Source organism: Marmota flaviventris, chromosome X (genome assembly GCF_047511675.1).
Source record: "Marmota flaviventris isolate mMarFla1 chromosome X, mMarFla1.hap1, whole genome shotgun sequence".
Classification (NCBI taxonomy): domain Eukaryota; kingdom Metazoa; phylum Chordata; class Mammalia; order Rodentia; family Sciuridae; genus Marmota; species Marmota flaviventris.
Window position 1 is genome coordinate 58,626,894 of NC_092518.1, and position 18,922 is coordinate 58,645,815.

Below are 18,922 nucleotides of genomic sequence, written 5' to 3' on the forward strand. Positions count from 1 at the left end.
AGGAAACACTCAGAAGGTTTTAAGTGGCCCGTAAGGTGCCTGTTTATGGCCGTCTCTGGGGCCCACCTCAGCTCTGACCGTTGGCACATGGATAGCTCCACCACCATCCTGAGCAGAATCCAAACCTTGCCCAATGTCATGCCCTTGGAGAACTGGTAGAATGTTCCACCAGGAGGAAGCCACCTGGCACCTGCACTGCATGGGTGGCGACACATGGTCCAAGATGCCGGCCCCTTGATGACCCGTTTACTGGCCAGGGATCTTGCTCTCTCTTTTACTTCCAAAGCCCCCGCCTCCTCCTATCTCTGTTCTTCAAAGCTTTGGGGACACCCTCTGCCTGAGCCTGATCCAAAGGCCTGGTCCAGCCCACACATGGCCAGAGCTGGCCTGGACCCACAACCACTGAGAGTCCTGTCCTTCCTTCCTCTGGCACTTGAGTTCCCAGGCCAGCACTCTGGCAGGGCCTGGTGCAGAAGGGGAGGGACGGGAGAAAGGGGACAGTGTGTGCTGGTGTGTGCTGAGAGGGGCCTTCCTCAGGCCTCGTCCACCCCACCCCTTCCCACTATATAGCCCACGCCGCCAGCCGAGCATGACAAGGGTTAATTGGAATCGTGGAATCATAGGACTGGAACGGACCTTGGAGGTCATCTGTCAGGGGTAGAGGAGTGATTTTAATGACCCAATTCAGCTGCACTGGAAGCACCTCTCGCCCCCACCCCCAGTCTGGGTGGAGGAAGAGGTGAGGCCAGCAAGGACCGCGAGGCTGGGAGCCCCTGAAGGGTACAGCCTGGCCACACGGGTCCCCTCCTTGACAGTGCCCACCCTACTCCCAGTAGTGCCAAGCGTTGGGAGGAACACACAGCCCTTGGCTGAATCATTGACTAACAGGCAGGACTAATGGTAGCAGGAGAGACTGTTGAGTGACAGCATGCTGAACCAGGAGCCAATGCCGAGGACTGTAGGCTTAGCATTGTTCAAAGTCACTAAGCTAAGGAGAGGCGCCCACTCTAGCAGACTCTGCTCTTCATTTTTTTAAACTTTTATTTTTAGTTGTAGATGGACACAATCCCTTTATTTTATTTATTTTTATGTGGTCCTGAAGATCGAACTCACTGCGTCACACATGCTAGGCAAGTGCTTTACCACCTAGTGACAGCCCCAGTCTGACTCTTGAGTTTCTATAAGCTTCCTAGTCCAGCCTATGCTTCTCAGCCTTCTCAGTTCCATTCACAGCGTGGACTTAAACAAGAAGACTCCCTCTGACAGTTCTGTGGGCAGAATGAGGAGAAAAAAAAAAATGAGCTGGTTGCAGCAAGAAGGCTTCATGTCAGACATCAAGAAGGACTTCCAGAATGTGGGACTCCCCACAGAGGCAGCCAGCCAAGGGCATTCTGCAGTCTCCTGGACTGAAGAGCTGGAAGCCCCATGGATGGGGAAGTAACATCAGAGCTAGGCACGGAGAGGCTGGGGTGACATTTCTCTGTTGGTTCCCAAGATGGTGGGAATAGCAATCCACCTAATTTCCAATTTACTAGTCTGGAGATAATGGAACCCAGGAATGTTCCCAGCCCAAGGTGGAAGTTGCTGATTGGAGGTGGAGGCCCATGGTCACTACTGCTTTTTTTTTCTTCCCCCAAAACCACTCAACGGGTACAATCCAACCGAGGCAGACAGAGCCAGGCTCACCCTCTGTCTCTACTCCAGAGAAGCCCCTGAATCAATGCGGACTTGTTGGCTCAAGGCCCCATAGTGGGTAGGGGCTGGGCTGGAAGACAGAGAAGAAACTGGTAGGAGGGGGATGTCGCAGGAGCCACATGTCTCCATCCCAAGACAGGGGGAAGTGAGAAAGACACGGACGTCTCTTGGGAACTCTCAATATCACTTTAAAGGGTGTTCATAGTTACCTTGTTCTCCACTTTAAAAGTCCTGAGGGTTTAATAACACTTTTAAGTGGCATCTTCTACGGGGAAGTTCCCATTGGCTACAGGCCCAGCCTGTGTCATTTCCATTCCAGCCCTTTTCCCATAGCCAAGCAGTATGTGTACCCCAGTCCAGGAATCAAAGCTCGATGGCAACTGGAAGTTCCTCTTATTATCCATCCTTTATCTTTACTGCTGTAGTACCCCACTCTCTTTCCTTCTGGCCTATCCCAAAATGGAAATGAAGTCCTCTTTGGTCCCTGAAATGAACAAAGCTCAGATTAGCAAATGAGCCTGCTGTTCAGGAGGTAATCCCGGCACCCTGCCACCCCTCATTCCCCACCACTTCCATCCCCAGTGTGTCTGTTCTGGGAACTGGCCTAGGCTGTGTGGATTGAAGAGAGGCCTGGGAGGAGGCAGATGGAGTGGGCCCGAGCACCTCAGGAGGAGGGGAAAGAAGTATGGAGAGGTGGGACTGGGGGGCCTTTGGGCCAAGTCAGATAATAAACATAAACCCCCTGCTGATGGAGCTCAGAGCATCGATCTTTAATCACTTGGGGACTTGCACATCTGCTAATGAATTTCTCTCTATTCCCAGAAGGTCCCTCCAGAGCCACACCCCTCTGGGCAGGAGGCCGAGCTGGCAGTTTCGGGGCTGGGGGCAGCTCTCTGCATCTTCCCAGCCTGTTCCTCCTACTCCCCTTTCCCCCGTGCAGCTTTCTGGGTCTTCCCGCTTAGTAGGGGCGGTGGAGGTGGGGGAAGGCTTGGGGACAGCTGTGTGCTCCAGGTGCCCTTACACAAAGAGTGTCCAACCCCTGTAGGCTTTGGGTCATTCATCTATAAAAGGGGACCGTCACACCTGCCTCAGGGGTTTGAGGATGAAAGGGAAACATAGAAGAGAAGCACCTGACCTAAAACCTGGCACATACTAGGTGCTCACTTTGTCCAATTTAGTCTCCTTCTCTGCCTGGAATATTACCCAGAGAAAGGGGCCCAGACACTCTTGGGCCTCAAGAAGGAGTGATGAAAAATGGTCCCCTAGGGCGAGAGGTGTGGTTCAGTGGTAGAACACTTGCCCCACGTACTCAGAAGTCCTAGGTTCGATGCCCAGAGGGGGCGGGGAGGGAAAGCGATTGAATGAACTTGATGAGAAATGAAAAGCCTCCTGCTGGCACTGTTCACGTCATCAATTCCCAGCACCACCTGCGGGGACTGCAGGAGTCCACTGGCCCCAGAGGTGGTGGCCCTGTGGACTGACATGTCCCGCCTTAGTGTACCTTATGGCCTAAAGACAAAGGGCAGTTCCCCAGGCACAGTACCAGACTGCAGGGGGAGCCATGCCAGTGTCTCCACATAGCCACAGCTGTCAAGGCCCTGGCCATGGCGCTGCCTGCGCCCTCCCCGCCCCCTGCCTGCTGGCCGGCCACCCGTGGTCCACGCAGACTCTTGCAATGGATGCGGAGATGCAGGGACTCGAGGGAGACGCTAAAGAAAGTGGAAGAGTTTTTCTCAGAGAGCTGGCAGGTCAGCAGGAGGGGGACCCAAGGGGATCAATTAGAGGGCACAGTGCGCCTAGGAAGGATACCCAAAGAGGCTAATCAGTGCTGCCTTGCGGGACATGGACTCAAAGCCATAGCTCTACGTTTCTGTGCAGGACAGGCTATTTGATAATGATGCTGGAGTGGGGTTCCCTGCATAGGATTCAAGTTATGCAGTGACTACAACTTGTTTTCAAACCTATGGCTTAGAATCTTCCTCTGGTTCCTTTCTGTGGGGACATGCTAAGGTTGTATGATCATAGAGCCTTGCAAGGAAGTTCATCCTCTTATCTGACCTATATCCCATGTACCTTTTAGTTCTACTTGTAATCTCCAGAGAAGCTAGAGCAGTACTCACCTTTGCGTCCTACCTGATGACATGGAAGTGATGGTCAATGTATACTGATCCTTTCTCCTCTCCTGGCCTCAGTGTCTCTAACTGTACAATGGGAAGAATTAGATTCGACATATTCCAAGCACTCTCCCATGTTGAAGTTCTTCTTGCAAGCCACAGGAGGGCCAGTTTCAAAGACTGACCTTGGCCCAGTTACAACAGAAAGATCTTCAGAGAAGTGAGCTCAAAGGTGATGACCCTGTTGCCTGGAAGTACTGTGATGGTTGTCTGCAGCTGTGTGGCTACCGACTAGCTGTGTGACCTTAGGGAAGTGTTTTGCCCTCTCTGAGCTCAGTTTTGTCAGCTATAACATGGGAGCAGAGCTGGCAGTAATCCCTTACGAGATGTTGCCTCTATCATTATAAAGCTAAATTCAGCAACTGGTTCTGAAATGGGGTGAGGCCAACTCAGTTCTGCTCGATCCCAGCCTCAGGGGCCCTGGCCTCCTCCTTTCCTGTAACTCTCCCAACAGGTGCCAAAATCCAATGCTTGCATTCCCCCGGGTGTTGATGGATGGAACCCAGACCCACAGCATGGCTCTCTAGAGCAGTGTAGCTCAGCCTAGCCCTTCTCTGGCCAGAGGCCCCACCACGTCACAGCTGGATAACAGCCTAGATGAGCCTCTACCCCAGGGACACGGGCTGCTGGAGGCAAGGTTGACCCACAAGGAGAAGGAGGAGCTGGTGGGTCCTGCATGCCTCACACCTACCATCTCTGCCCACTGGCTCTCTCCCATCAATGGACTGATGTCTTCCAGTTCTGGAACCCGGGGACTCCAGGATCATGGTGCTGACAGACCCAGTGTGCTGAGAACCTGCCTCCTGGTCTGGAGATGGCCTTCTTATTGTATCCTTGCATGGCCGATGTTAGAGAGAGGAAGCAAGCTCCTTAGTGTGGTGTCTCTTCTTATGAGGGTGACAATGTCATCATGAGGGCCTCACCTCCAAATACTATCACATTGGAGGTGAAGGTTTCAACACACGGATTGGGGAGACAGGCAGAAACACCCTGTGCACAGCACCTGCCTCCCTCCTGCCTCTGTTCATGGAGATCTCGAGAAAACCAGGCCTCAAAGACCGCATCCATTACAAGAGCAGGAGTGAAGAAAATGAGGCGAGAGAGCTGTGGGCACTGGCCAGGCCGTGCCATTCCCACAGTGAGAACAGCTGACTTCCACAGGGCCTCCCTGTGGGTGAGGTTGTGGCATGCACTAGCTAAAGCAAGGCCACACACAAGGGCCAGGAACTGGAGGGCACCATTGTCTCTATCTTATAGATGGGGAAACCAGGGATCCCAGGCAAACTGACTGGCCCACAGCCAGGCAGCCTGCAAGTGGCAAAATCTGGACTTGAACCTCGGATTGTCTGCCACCAAGGTTGATCCTCCCAGCTTGAGTGCTACAGAGACTGCCTTGGATTGATTCCCACCTCTACCCCTGGCAGCCTGACACCACTGCCCCTGTGCCAGAACTGACAGAGGTGTCACAGGGCTTCTAGGCTCTCAAAGTTCACATCCCTGCCTTCAGGGTGAAGGAAGAGGCAAAGAAAAAAAAATGTGTTGTTTTTTTTTTTTTTCCGGTACTGGGAATCAAACCCAGGAGTACTCAGCCACTGAGCCACATCCCCAGCCCTTTTTAAATCTTATTTAGAGACAGGGTCTCACTAGGTTGCTTATAGCCTCACTAAGTTGCTGAGGCTGGCTTCAAACCTGCAATCCTCCTGCCTCAGCCTCCTGAGCCGCTGGGATTACAAGTGTGCACACTGTGTCCAGCAGCATTTTTGTTCTTTAGTTTTCAATTTTTTGTCCTGTGTATGTCTGATCTTAGAACCAGGATTTTAGTTTCAAAAAATGAATTGGGAAATGTTCTTTCCTCTTCTATTTCCTGGAAAGGGTTGTATAGAACCAGTATTAGTTTTTTGTTTTGTTTTGTTTTTTGGTACCCAGGGGTGCTTAAGCACTAAGCCATACACAGCTCCAGCTTTTCAAAATATTTTGTTTAGACACAGAGTCTCTCTAAGGTGCTGAGGCTGGTCTCAAACTTGCAGTCCTCCTGCCTCAGCCTCCTGAGCTGCTGCAGGGATTACCAGCATGCACCACTGCGCCTGGCCACGGAGCAAAGAATATGTGGAGAAATGTTTGTGGTGGATGGCATATGGGAACATCAGGGTACAAAAGGGGGTGTCCAAAAGAAAAGAAACGAATGGCCTGCAGGTCTATGGGAAGGGAGACATCATTGAAAACCACCATCAGATACCACCCTGCCCCTGTTCCGAGGGCCACCATCAAAATGAGCAAAAGATGGCCAGCGCTGGGGAGGGCGGGGAGAAAAGGGAGGGCTCGTGAGCTGTGGCTGGGAGCCTCCAAGGATGCAGTCACCCAGAAACAGCATGGAGGTTCCATGAACAAAAATACAATGACCAGGTGATCCAGCAAGCCTGCTTCTGGAGATTTCTCCAAACACACTGAAACCCTAGATGTGGAAACAGACTCTCTCTCTCTCTCCCTGTTTCCCTCATTCTCTCCTTCCTTCTCTCTCTCTCTCTCTCTCTCTCTCTCTCTCTCTCTCTCTCTCTCTCTCTCATACACACATTCACAATGCAACATTATATTATTCAACTTTAAAATAGATGGAAATCCTGTCACATGCTCCAACATGGGTGAACCTTGAGGACATAGTGTCACAAGCCACACACAGTACAAAACCTGCAGGATCCCACTCACATGAGGAATGTGAAATAGTCAAATTCATAGAATTAGAGAATGGATGGCTGCAGGGACTGGCAGAGAGGGAGAATGCAGGACTGCTGTGCAATGGGTATAGAGTTTCAGTCCTGCAAGATGGAAGATTTTAGCCAGGCGCAGTGGCACATGCCTGTCATCCCAGCAGCTCTAGAGGCTGAGGCAGGAGGATCACAAGTTCCAAGCCAGCCTCAGCAAAAGCAAGGCACTAAGCAACTCAGTGAGACCCTGTCTCTAAATAAAACACAAAATAGGGCTGGGGATGTGGCTCAGTGGTTTAGTACCCCTGGGTTCCATCCCCAGTACCAAAAAAGTTAAGCTGGGTGCATTGCCACATGCCAGTTATTGCAGCTACTCCAGAGGCAGGAGGAGCACAAATCCAAGGCCAATATGGGCAACTTGGCACAGTCCTGTCTCAACATGAAAAGGTCTGGGGATGTAGCTCAATGGTAGTGCACTCTTGAGTACCCAGACTAATAAAAAGAAAAAAAAGTTACCAATGGCTTTCCCTGGTTAGTAGGACTTTGGATTCTATTTTCTTGTGTGTGGTTTTGTAATCTCTATAGAAAATGTGCATTACTTTTATCATTTCCTCTGTCCCTGAAAAAAAATGAAGAAATAAAATAAAGCAACCAACCAAAAAAATTGGCAGATTTGGAGCGACCCAAGCAGAGGTTCTGTCCTGGCTGTCACTCTCACTGGCTGTGCGACTGTGCACAAATCACCCTGGGCCCTGAGACGCCATGTCAGCACCTCTGTGCTGGGCATTGCACTATCACATGTCTTGGTCTTTGCTGCAGAACCAACTTTTCTTTTGGATCCTCAAGGGAGATGGAGAACCAAGGGGAAGGAACCTGCACCCTTCTAGAAACAAAGCCTCCGGGGGACAATGACGAGAGTGGGGCTGGGATCTCTCTGTGGCCTCCGTTTGTGAACCTGGAAAGTAAGAGTGTTGGATCCTCTGTCCTGGGTCAGGAGCACTCAGGGACAGCTGCTGGGGTATCCTCTAGGCCTCCTTGGCAGCAGGACAACAGGGCTGGGGTTTAGCTGTCGGCTTCTCCCACCTGGCCCACTCTGCCAATCACCACCAACTCTACCCATCTTCCCTGATCCTGTTGACTGACGTCAGTATGGCTAGGACAAGTGGTCAATCAGGGGGTGAAACTGTGCCCCACAGAAGCTAAGCCCTAAGCCTAGATGAAGCCTCGGCTTGTCCAGAGGGGCAGCAGGTTCACTGGCAGCAGATCCCAACCCCTTTCCAGCAACCTTGAAAAAGCTTGCAGGCAGAACCAGGCACTCTGACTCAAGCTTGTAATCAGGCACTCAGGAGGCTAAGGCAGGAGGATCACAAGTTTGAGGCCAGCCTCAGCATTTTAGTGCAACCCTTAGCAACTTACTGACATCCTGTCTCAAAAAAAAAAAAAAAGAATTAAGGATGTAGTCTGGTGGTAAAGCACCCATGAGTTCAATCTCCATTGCCCTACTCCCTGCAAAAAGCCTGCAAGCAGAGGGGTAGGGACCTCTGCAATTGACCCTGCAGAGTCCCCTACCTGTGCCAAGGTCCACCCTCCTCCACTTTCCACCTGTTTTCCTTCCAGCACCCTCTCCGTCTTTCACTGCAGTGGTGGGATGCAACCACATGTCCCAGGGGCTTCTCTTGACCGGGGAGTCAGACATTTTGGAGTGTTCAACATGCCACATCTAACTCCTTACACCAACTGGCCCCGCCCTGCGCAGCCCAGCCTGCTTCCCAGAATCCGTGCTCCTGGCCTGCACCGAGAGGCAGGCCAAAGGAATCATCATCCTGACTTTCTAACTTTGTTGTCTTTTTGTTTTGTCTTGTCTTTTGTAAGAAATGGAACCCAGGGACACTTTGCCACTAAGCTACATCCCCTGCCCTTTTATTTTCTTATTTTGACACAGGCTGGAAGCTGGACTCAAACTCTTGATCCTCCTGCCTCAACCTCCCAAGTCACTGGGATTACAGGTGAGCACAGCTGTGCTGAGCTCAGCCTTTGGTTTATGGGAACATTCACACTCATGCTCACTCCCCATGGCACAAATGACTCGAAGGAGTTCCCATCTCTCCATCTCTCTGTCTCACACACATCAGTATATGACATTCTTCCCAATCCTTCTCTTGCCTTGATCCCTTGCTCAGTCTCCCAACTCCCCCAGTCTCTGCTTGTCTGTACACCTCATGCCATTTTTTTCTCCCCACATCCACCCCCCATTTCTTGAACTTTCTCTGTCTCTCAGTGGCTGGGGTTTCTTCTCTCTTGAGCTCTGGACCTGGCCTCCTCTCCAAGTTGCCCTCCCTTGCTCTTCGTGCTCCCTGTGAGGGCTGAGAATGACCCTCACCTCACCTCTCCCTGGAGTGAGCAGGGATATCTGAAACATGCTCCAGTGACACTTTCAGGGATTTCGACCCATATCTGGGGGCCATACTGACCCATGACAGAATGGATGGTTGGCTGGTGGCACCAGGCCTGGCTCTTCTTGGGAAGTCCCAGTCACTGTGCCAGATCCTTCCTGAATCTGGCCCTGGGAATGATTGTCCCAATTAAACCTTGAGGGAGGACAAAAGATGGCTGTATATTCCCTGAGCTTCAGGAAGCCAAAGGACTTGTGGCCCAGGACATACAACTAGGCAAATGGCAGATCCAAAGAAAGGGTTAAATCTGCAGAGCAAACACCAACTGCTTTGGACTGTCTGCACTCCAGCTGCGTTGGGAACCCAGGTGCTCTGGGCCAAGGAGCCTGGAGGCTGCTGCAAAAGTAAGGACTCAATCCACAGAGAATTACTCAAGTCCCACTTCAAGGAAGAACCTGAGAAAATGCAAGGACAGACTCTAATAGACGCTCATGTCTGGAAGAGTTGCCATTTGCAAAGTTGTCTCTCCTACATCATTGCATTCACCATTTTCCTGACAAGCAATGTAAACAGTGATCCATCTCCTGCCCCCTGTGTGCTGGGGAGTGAATGGCAGGAGGAGTTAGAGCTGGCTCATCTGAGCCCTCATTCATAGTCTTCCCACCATGTCTCTCAGGCATCAGGGGCCCTAGCAGCTCAGTCCCTCTGTGACCAGGAAAGTTGGTAAAGAGCATGGGACCGACATGAGGGCCCGCTCAGAGCCACCTCACAGGGCATCACCTCTCTTCCAAACAGGTAGAGCACGTGGGCAGGGGAGGAACATGTTCCCAGTTCTGAAAGTGGCCATCTTTCCTTCCAGGACCCAGACACAGGGATTGGCTGGCCTAGTGTGGGCACAGGGGCTTTTGTGGGGGAAGGGCATAGGGGCTCCCCTCTGAGAGCATTGCCCGGGAGGACAGAACCTGGCATGACCCAGAGACGCCTGGCCTTGCTTCCTGCCATCAACCCTTACTCTGAACCCAGGGATGCTTAACCACTGAGCAACATCACCAGCCCTTTATTTGTTTATTTATTTATTTATTTATTGAGACAAGGTCTCACTAAATTGCTTAGGACCTTACTAACTTGCTGAGGCTAGCCTCCAGTTTGTGATCCTTTGGCTTCAGCCTCCTGAGTCACTGGGGTTACAAGTATGCACCCCATACCTAGATGAACTGGCTTATTGAGGAACGTGACCTGCTCCCTATTTCTCTGTCCCCTATTATCTCAGTCCCATGAAGGCAAGAATTCTTGCATTTTGCTCACTGCTTTGTCTTTAGTTTCTTCAAAAATGCCTGACACATAGAAGATACTCGATAAATAATTATTGTGTTCAATAAATGACAACATTATATGAGAAGCTCCTTAAGGAGGAAAGAAGACGGCTTTATAGCCTAAGATCTCCCCACCTTCTTTTCCTTGGCAGAAAGAGAGAATTCACACTTGAAGCCCAATGCAGAGCACCTGGCACAGCCCTGTAAAGCCCTGACTTCTCCCAAGGGCCCTGCCAGGCCCAACGGGTGAGAAACATGGGGGCTTCCCCTGTACTCCATGGAGCATAGCCAATAGCACATCCTGGCCCTAAGTCATACACGTGCAGATGATTTGGAAGGCAGAGTGCTTGAAGCCCATTTCACAGCTGAGGAGACTGAGGCCCAGAGAAAAGATTAAAAGAGCAAGGTCACTCAGCATGTCAGTGGGAAAGCTAAGCTTGGAGGCCAGGGCTCCCGCTTTCCTGCTGGGCTCAAGCTGGGAATCAGGGAAGGGAGCCACAAAGGATACCTTCCAGACCCCCCAACCTCTGGTGCCCACGTCAAGCCCACCAGCTTGGCACACCTGGCGTTCTCTAACCACTGGGATTAGCATCCTTTTCTTCCCCATATCACTGCTGTCCCTTCCTGAAGAGGAAGCACAGGCCCAAGCAGCTGTGCCCAGGGGCCTGCCACCTCTGCCTGGGCCCCAGCCTCAGCCCACTCGTCCTGCGGCTGCACTCCCCTCCTCAGACGGAAACTCTATCTCCACTCACTCTTGTTCCCTTTATATCTCTCTCCTCAGTTTTATGGGGCGGCTGTGGCAAGAAAGAATTGGGGGGGATGCCGCAGCTCAGAGACTGTCCTTTATTAGTTCTCTCTTCCCCGGGAAATGAGGGGCTGCAGCTGGCCGGCGATATGGGTGGGGTGAGCTGGCCTCTGGCTGCTGGGAAGGCCGCACATCTGGGGGCAGGGGCCGGGGAGGGAGGCTGAGATGAATTACCTGTGTGTGCTGGGAGAGGCAATTGGGCATGTGGGCATGCTGCCTGCCCCGCTGGAATTAGGGAGCAGGGCTGGGGGCTCCAGCTGGGGACCTGGGGACAGGCAGAGCCCCCAGAGTGGGGGCAGGCTGTGGCAGTGCCTGGGAGAGAAAGCCCAGCCTCCCTGAAAAAGAAGAAAGAGCTATTTTCTAACTCAGGGCAAAAAAATCTCGTTAAATGGAGCCTGCCCTTCTCCACAGCACCCCCTTCTAGCCACACCACAGAGCCACGCACTGGCCACCCCCTCCCAGCCACCCAGAAGCCACCTCCAGCTGGACCTCCATCTCTCTATCCCTCTCCCCAGCTGGGAGAGATGTAGCCCAGGTCCTTGTCCATGAGCACTTACATGCGCGTGTGCATAAACACACACACACACACACACACACACACATTTTCTTTTTCTCAATATCTCCCCTCCACTACACACCTCCGAGGCTATCCCTGGCAACTCTTGTAGCTCTGCCACTTACTTATTCTGTGTAGCCTCTCTTTTCCTCATCTGGAAGATGGAGCCAACCATTCCAAACAAGAATGTTTGGAGTTGTTTGGGGGTTTTTTTGGGGGGAGCAGTAATAGGGATCGAACTCAGGGGCACTCGACAACTGAGCCACATCCCCAGCCCTATTTTGTATTTTATTTAGGGAAAGGTTCTCACTGAGTTGCTTAGTGCCTCACTTTTGCTGAGGCTGGCTTTGGACTCGGGATCCTCCTGCCTCAGCCTCCCAAGCTACTGGCATGCAACACCAGCTGGCTGCTGTTTGGAGTTTTTGAAAGCATTCATAGGTAACCCTTGGCCCTCAGCTCATGTTCATGGCCAAAGGCAGGTGGAACAGAAAAAGCTTGGGCTTCAGAGTTCAAATAGGGGTTCTGTAGCTGACTAGCTGAGCCATCTGAAAGAGGTGACTTCCTAGCTCCCTGAGCCTCAGTTTCCTCTTCCGAAAAGCAGGAATGATAGGACCCACTGTACGAAGTGACTCAGAGACCCTGCAGGGAGAAGCCAGCCCTGCGCAAGCTGTGAAGTGTGCTGCCAGGAGGTGAAAGCCGTCCTGAGGTCCCCTCCTCCCAGCCTTCCCAGCCTGAGGGCCTCCACAGGAATGCACCTCCCCAGGTCCTCAGGCGCCAGGAGAGCTAGGAGGCGGCTAGGGGTCAAAGAGCCAGGTGGGCTGAGTGGGGCCTAAAGGTAGCTGCCTTGCCTCACTGCTGGGGACAGTAGAGATAGCCCCTCCTTCCCACACCTCCTGCCCCCCTCCCACCACGCCATTCTGCAGCCATCCGGGTCCCTTGCTCTCCAGGAGGCCACCTCCTCTCTGACATCATCTGTACTCAATTCCCCTGAGGGCCATCCCCAATTTTCATTTCCTCTCACTAATCCTCACACACAGTCCCCTTGCACAGCCCGGAACAGCCTCTGTCCCGAGCTGGCTCCGCTCACCAGATATGTGTTGCAGCTCACAAACCCAGGCTCTCAGCTGGGACAGGCTCGCAGAGTTCATCATCTCCAGTCCCCTTCCTCCTCCTGGGCCCTGTGGTGCGGATGGGAGTGGGAAGAAGAGCCAGGGCCCCACCCACCCGTTCAGCACCTTTGTGCTCATTAGAAAAGGGCACCCTCTGTAGGCAGAGGCCATCTGGACAGCGTGCACAGGGTTGGTAAGCAGAAGGCAGGTTGGATTTCGGCCCCCACTCACCCTTGGCCAGGAACCTTGTGCAGTTTGCAACCTGGACCGCTCTCCACAGTGGCCCTGGCTGAGCCTAGGGAGGCATGCTCAGAAAACTGGGACTGGATTCCACTTGGAGTCCCTACGGCAAGAAAAATCCAAGAAGGTTATAGTGAGATCTGGAACAGCTCAGGAGGTGAAAAGTCACCAAAGGAAGGTGATCTTCAGGCTGCATCTGAAACAAATGTGAAGATGGAAAGGGCCTTCCATCTCTAGAATTCCTGTAGTTACAGAGTGGGGTCCAGGGTTGGGAACAGATTGGAGCAATGGGCAGGGATAAGGTTCCCAATGAAGACCAAAGGAAGACCTGGGGCCAGGCACAGTGACGCACGCCTATGATCCTAGCAGCTCCGGAGGCTGAGGCAGGAGGATTGTGAGTTCAAAACCAACCTCAGCATTTACAAGGCCCTAGGCAACTCAGTGAAACTCTGTCTCTGAATAAAATACAAAAAGGGCCCCGGGGTGTGGCTTAGGGTTTAAGTGCCCCTGGGTTCAATCTCTAGTACCAAACAAAAACAAAAAAGAAAACAAAGGAAGACTTGGGAGGTCTGTGCAGTGTGGAACTTTAGGTTACATCAGGTGGTTAGGGCCCACGATTGACAAAGGAATAGGGAAGTCAGGTGTGAAAGGGCTGATGGTCCTGTCTTAGGTCCCATCATGGCCCGAGGTGGTAGAGAACTGGGGTCTGTGTTCAAGTGCAGCCTGGCCCATTTGCCTGATCTGGCAAGTGCCTCCTTCTGGCCCCAGGATTCCAAAGGTGTAAATAATCACTACAACATCGAAACACATTCCAGCTTTCCCAAGGCTTGAAGGGAACCGTTTCTATCCTCTGTCATCTACACCCTACTGATCTTTCAAGCCTAGTTCAAATATCACCTCCTCTGCGAGGCCTTCCTTGATGCCAGGCCCTGACATCTTATCAGCTCCCATGACTTCTTGGACTCCAAGTGTCACCACACAGACATGGTCTCTCTCAGTTTCTTTGTCACCCCCACCAAACTAAGAGCCTCTGACCCTGGCTCTACAGGAGCAGGCAACGGATTGGGTGGGTGAGAGAAGCCAAGTGGACACATGTTCACACCTGGGTCTCGGAAGGACAGTCAACTTGACAACTGGGTCAAGGAGTAAAGGTTCATGGATATTCTCACAGCCAGGCCCCAGGCCATGATTGGCATCAGGGCGAGGGCTTGTCAGTGGGGGTAGGGAGGCAGGCTGTGAGGACTGGCTGTGGAGAGGGATTCCTGCCCATCCTAGGCCCGCCCTCCTGCCTGTTCCTCTTCCCCCCAAGTCTGGTGTTAAGCTCTGGATAAGCTCCAGGAAGCCAAGGCAGAGGATATCCAAGTGACATCTGACCCATTCCTCCGATGGGCATCGTGCCAATGTTCTGTCTTGCTCAACATGCCAGAACAGTCCCAGCTGCCCCTTCTCTGGTCACCCTGGATGGCTCTGCCTGACCCTCTAGGGATCCCAGGCCCTGTTCTGTATATCCACCATGCCATTCCTCCCACCAACTCAGACTGGACCCAGCATGGCCAAGCCGGGAGAAGGGAAGCCAGGGAGCCTGACTTCTGGGATTCTGGCCTCAGCTTTGCCCTTAACCTGTGGGGTTCCTATAGTTGAGTGTGTGATCCTGGCTGACCCTCAGATTGTCCTCACTGAGGGCTGAAAGGCTCCCTGAAGGTGAGAGGCTCCAAAGAAGGCCAGAAGAGGACTGACTTGGGTGCTGAAGCCTGGCCCTCACCAAAGCCTGGCCCTCACCACCCTGGGCAAGCAATGTCCGGCGCCCGCCCGTCCGCCCGCCCGCCGGCCTGAGCCTGCACCCGCCCGGCCACAGGCTGAGGAAGCATAATCATGCTGGGCTATTTCAGACCCATTATCTCAGCTCAGCTCCTGCTTCCTGAGCAGGCCCCGAATTAGCCTGGTGCTTTGTTCTCAAGTGCATTTGTCAGATCGCTTGGCCTGTACCTCGGGGAGGAGGGAGAGGAGGGAGGGAGGGAGGGGGGAGGGCAGGGGCGGGGAGGGGGCGGGCAGGGAGCAGGAGGAGGAACTCGACGCTAATTAAGTCTCATTAAAAAAAGAAGACGACAATGAGGAATAAGGAGAAGAAGAAAGAAAACCCGAGTGGAGGGGGAGGGAGAGGCTTGCTGAGGAAGCAGAACAGCCGCCCGAGAGAGACACACACACACAAGCGCGCAGGCACACGCACGCCCACAAAAAGACACGCAAACACACACAGCTCTCCCTCCTGGCAGGCTGCGCCCGCGCTTCCCGCGCTTGGCCCTGCCCTGCACCAGCCTGGCACCGTCCAACTCAGGCCCAGAAGCCTGAGCCTGCCTTCCAGTGCCCAGGGCTGTGGCACTCAGGACCAAGCACACTCAGATTCCAGTCCTGGCTCAGCTCCTCCCAAGCTCTGGGCTTTGGGCTAATCTCCTCCCGGGACCTCAGTTTCCACTTTGTCACAGGAGAAAGCCCAGGCCCAACTGGGCAAGGCTGGCCAGCGGAAGAATGGGGAGCTGTGTGTACAAAGAACCCTAAGGGGTGCCTGGGCACAGACAGAGCTCAGGAGGGTCTTGGCCCAGCAAGCAAGCCTCCCCCGGCTGTGCCCTCCCAGGGTCAGGCCTGGCTAGCCTTCCACCTCTGAGCCGTTCTCAGAGCGGGGGCGGCGGGGGGGTACAGCACCGGGCTGCTTTCATGAACTATTGCTTGGGCAACAGACAAAGCTGCCCAGGGGCAGGGAGGCCTCTGCAGCTCCACAAAGGTCCCAAGTGTCCCTAATGAACTAAGTCTAGCTTTCTTTCTCTCTTAGAATTCTTGGTTTCTTAGTAACTCACATCTCCCAAGGCAGGAGCCCAGTTCCGTGCCAAGCTTGCCGTTCACACCACTTCAGCCAGGCCCTGGGCACATGAGAAGACCTAGGCTTGGAACGTCCACCCCACCTTATGCTAGCTGAGTCTCCGTCTCCCTCCTGCGGGGATGACGTAACCTTTGCTCCCCCTGGCTGCCCCAGGGCAGGGTCCAGGCATGATAGGGTTTCATGCCATCCAGAGAGGCAGGGCCTCCACCAGCTCCTGATGGGTCTTTCAAAATAGAGGTTCAATCTGCCCCTGTGACTGGCACACACACTTCTGCTTGAGTTCCAAAGGACAAATTGAGAGCCGTTGAGCTCAGGGCCCTTTCAGAAGGTCTCTCAGATGGAAGCATTCATAAAAACAGCTTGGTGGCAGGAATGTTCATCTGGGAGTCTGATGGTCCTGGATTTAAAAGTTTGCTGCCCATCATTGGCCATGAGACCTTGAGCAAGTCAACTCTCCCTTTAGCCCTTAGTTTCCTCCTCTGTAAAATGGGGCTGATGAGTGTACCGAGCATCTGTGAGGCTGACACGATCAGGTTCCCTAGTGCTGTGCCTCATACATGGTACATGCTCAATATGTGGGGCCGTGGTTAGCACTCCTCGCCTTCATTTCCTCACACCATCTCTACTCCATTGGGCCCAGCTCAGATCCAAACCCCCTCGAGCTACCAGGTGACCTCATGCCTGGCAGAGCAGAGGTTACCGAGGAAGGCCCTGCTGGGCCAGGACTGCAGGGTTCAACATCAACCCTGGGAGTCCTCTTGTGCTCTGTGGAGGGCATGGGGGTAGGGGTGGGTGGGGCAGGGTCACAGGAGTTCAGGCTGGCCCAGCCATGGAGCTGAGGGACCAGGACTTCAGCACAGGGAATAGTAGAATCCAAGAGCAGGAAGGGCATGGCCTGGGGTTGGGAGAACTGGCTGCCAGCCCCAGATTTTCCAGGGATTCCATGTGCCTTCAGCTGATTCCTGCCTCCACATGGGGGTCAGCCAGCCCACACACTCCCCCCAGCAACTTCCCCAGCAGTGAGATGGCTGCAAAATTGGAGGTCATGGCCGAGGACCCCCCCAGCTCAGGGAGGTCAGCTGGCCAGCCTCCCCCACGCTTATTCACTCCCCTCTCTGGCACAGCGCCTTTTCTTGCAGCCTCTTTTGCAGCACGCCCTCTGAGCCTTTCCTCCCCACATTCCTGTGCAAGCCTTCAAGCAGTCCCAGACTGGGCTGGGGCTAGGATGGGATGCACTGCAAGCCGAGTTCCCATTGTCCGCAAATCGGGACCAGCTGTGAGCAGCCTGACAGCCCAGGGCTCGTGGCCGCCCCCACTCCCACTGCAGTTATAAAAGAAGGGAGAAGAGTGAGCCCACCGCCTACTCGCCTGCCCGGGGCTCCCCCCGCTCCCTGTATGCACACGCGCACGCTCGTGCGCACACACACACATACACACAGCATGATCAGCTCCCTAGCCAGGAACAATCAAGCATTATGAATAAAGATGTGCAGCTGGACAGAGAATTCCTCCACACCCACCTGGCCCACCCAGCAACTCCCAGCCTTCCTACCCCCACCAGGCCCTCTACAACCTCAGGGGCACCCCATCCTGGCACACAGACATGCAGAAGCCAGTGTCTGGGGAGCACAGGACTACCCTAGCCTGGTAGGGCCCTCCAGAGAGCACTTCAGGCCTCTAGGGAAAGGTTGCTTGACTCCAGCATTTCATATTTCTTTCTTTTTTTTTTGGTACTAGGAATTGGACTCAGGGGTACTTGATCACTGAGCCACATCCCCAGCCCTTTTTATATCTTATTTAGAGACAGGGTCTCACTGAGTTGCTTAGTGCCTTGCTAAGTTGCTAAGACTATCTTTGAACTTGCGATTCTCCTGCCTCAGCCTCCTGAGCCGCTGGGATTACAGGCATGTGCCACTGCACCTGGCCATCATTAATAATTTATGGTGCTGGTGTACAAGGCACCTCAGCCACCAAGGTTGGTAGGAAAGGGGGAAGCCAGATTCTGGGGATACTGTGGCCAGGATGTGATTCCAGGGCAGGAAGCTTGGACCAACAAAGTGTAGACCCTGACCTTGATCAGAGTCCATGTCAGGGCAGGTCCAGGGATAACATGACTATCTTTGGCAACAGAGCACAGAATCTAGATGTTCCGAGTTGGACAACAGCATTTTAATGAGGGCCTGAACATGCAGGAAGTAGCCTCCAGATCTGGAAGGCCACTGGCAAGGCTTTGGGTGGGGGCTTTGGACAGAGCACAAGCCTGTAGGGAAGAGATGCACTCTGCTGAGAGTCAAACAGAACCTGTGTACAGCTGGGGTTAGTGAGGAAGTTACAATATAAACAAGTTGCATCTAGGAATCTCTGCCAGTTTTAGGCACTACAGCCTGTAGAACAAGAATTCCAAATATGCTTCCTATCACACCCACCTATCCCAACCTTCCCACTGTCCTGCCTCTATTCCCAGCCCCACTCACACTCGTATCCCCCAAACCCACTAACACTGAGGTAGCCTGCTCACATCAGCATTAGCTTTGGACCTAAGGACTGGACTTCTAGGCCAGTGGGTCTCAATCCTGCCTGCCCAGTAAAATCTTCTGGGGAAACACTGAAGAAATCCCCAAGGACCAGACTCTACTCCAGAACAACTGAGTCAGGATCTCTGGGGGAGATCAATAATTTATAAAGTTCCTCAAATGAGTCTTATGTGCAGCCAAAGTCGATAGCACTGTGAGTGGTCAGCATCCAGCAGAGTGCTTCAAAGAGCAGGCTCTGAAAGTAGAGAGGCCCATGTTAGAATCTCAACTCTGCCACTCACTTTATGGTGTTGCACTAGGCAGATGACCTAACCTCTACAAGCCTCAGTATCCTTATCTTTAAAATCATACCTCTGTAATTGTTAGCAGGATTAGATGAGAAATTGCATGCAAAGATCTTAGCATGGCATGCAGTAAGTGCTCAATACACATGGCTAGTATTAGAGAGGTCGATGCTGACCTATAGAGGCTGACACGTGGGTTGAAAGTCAGCCCTCTGCATCCAGAAGCATGGAAGCTTAGGTGG

General features: G+C 53.1%; 1 long non-coding RNA gene across 1 annotated transcript; it reads right to left on the reverse strand.

The window, feature by feature from the left end:
* Positions 1 to 1,064: 1,064 nt before the first annotated feature.
* On the reverse strand, positions 1,065 to 12,810 carry LOC114093075 (uncharacterized). The gene is made up of 4 exons (XR_003582854.2): positions 12,726 to 12,810; positions 3,816 to 3,896; positions 1,905 to 2,179; positions 1,065 to 1,268 (listed from the first exon to the last, which is right to left on the reverse strand). It is a non-coding gene; the product is annotated as an uncharacterized lncRNA (long non-coding RNA).
* Between the last annotated feature and the right edge of the window lie 6,112 nt (positions 12,811 to 18,922).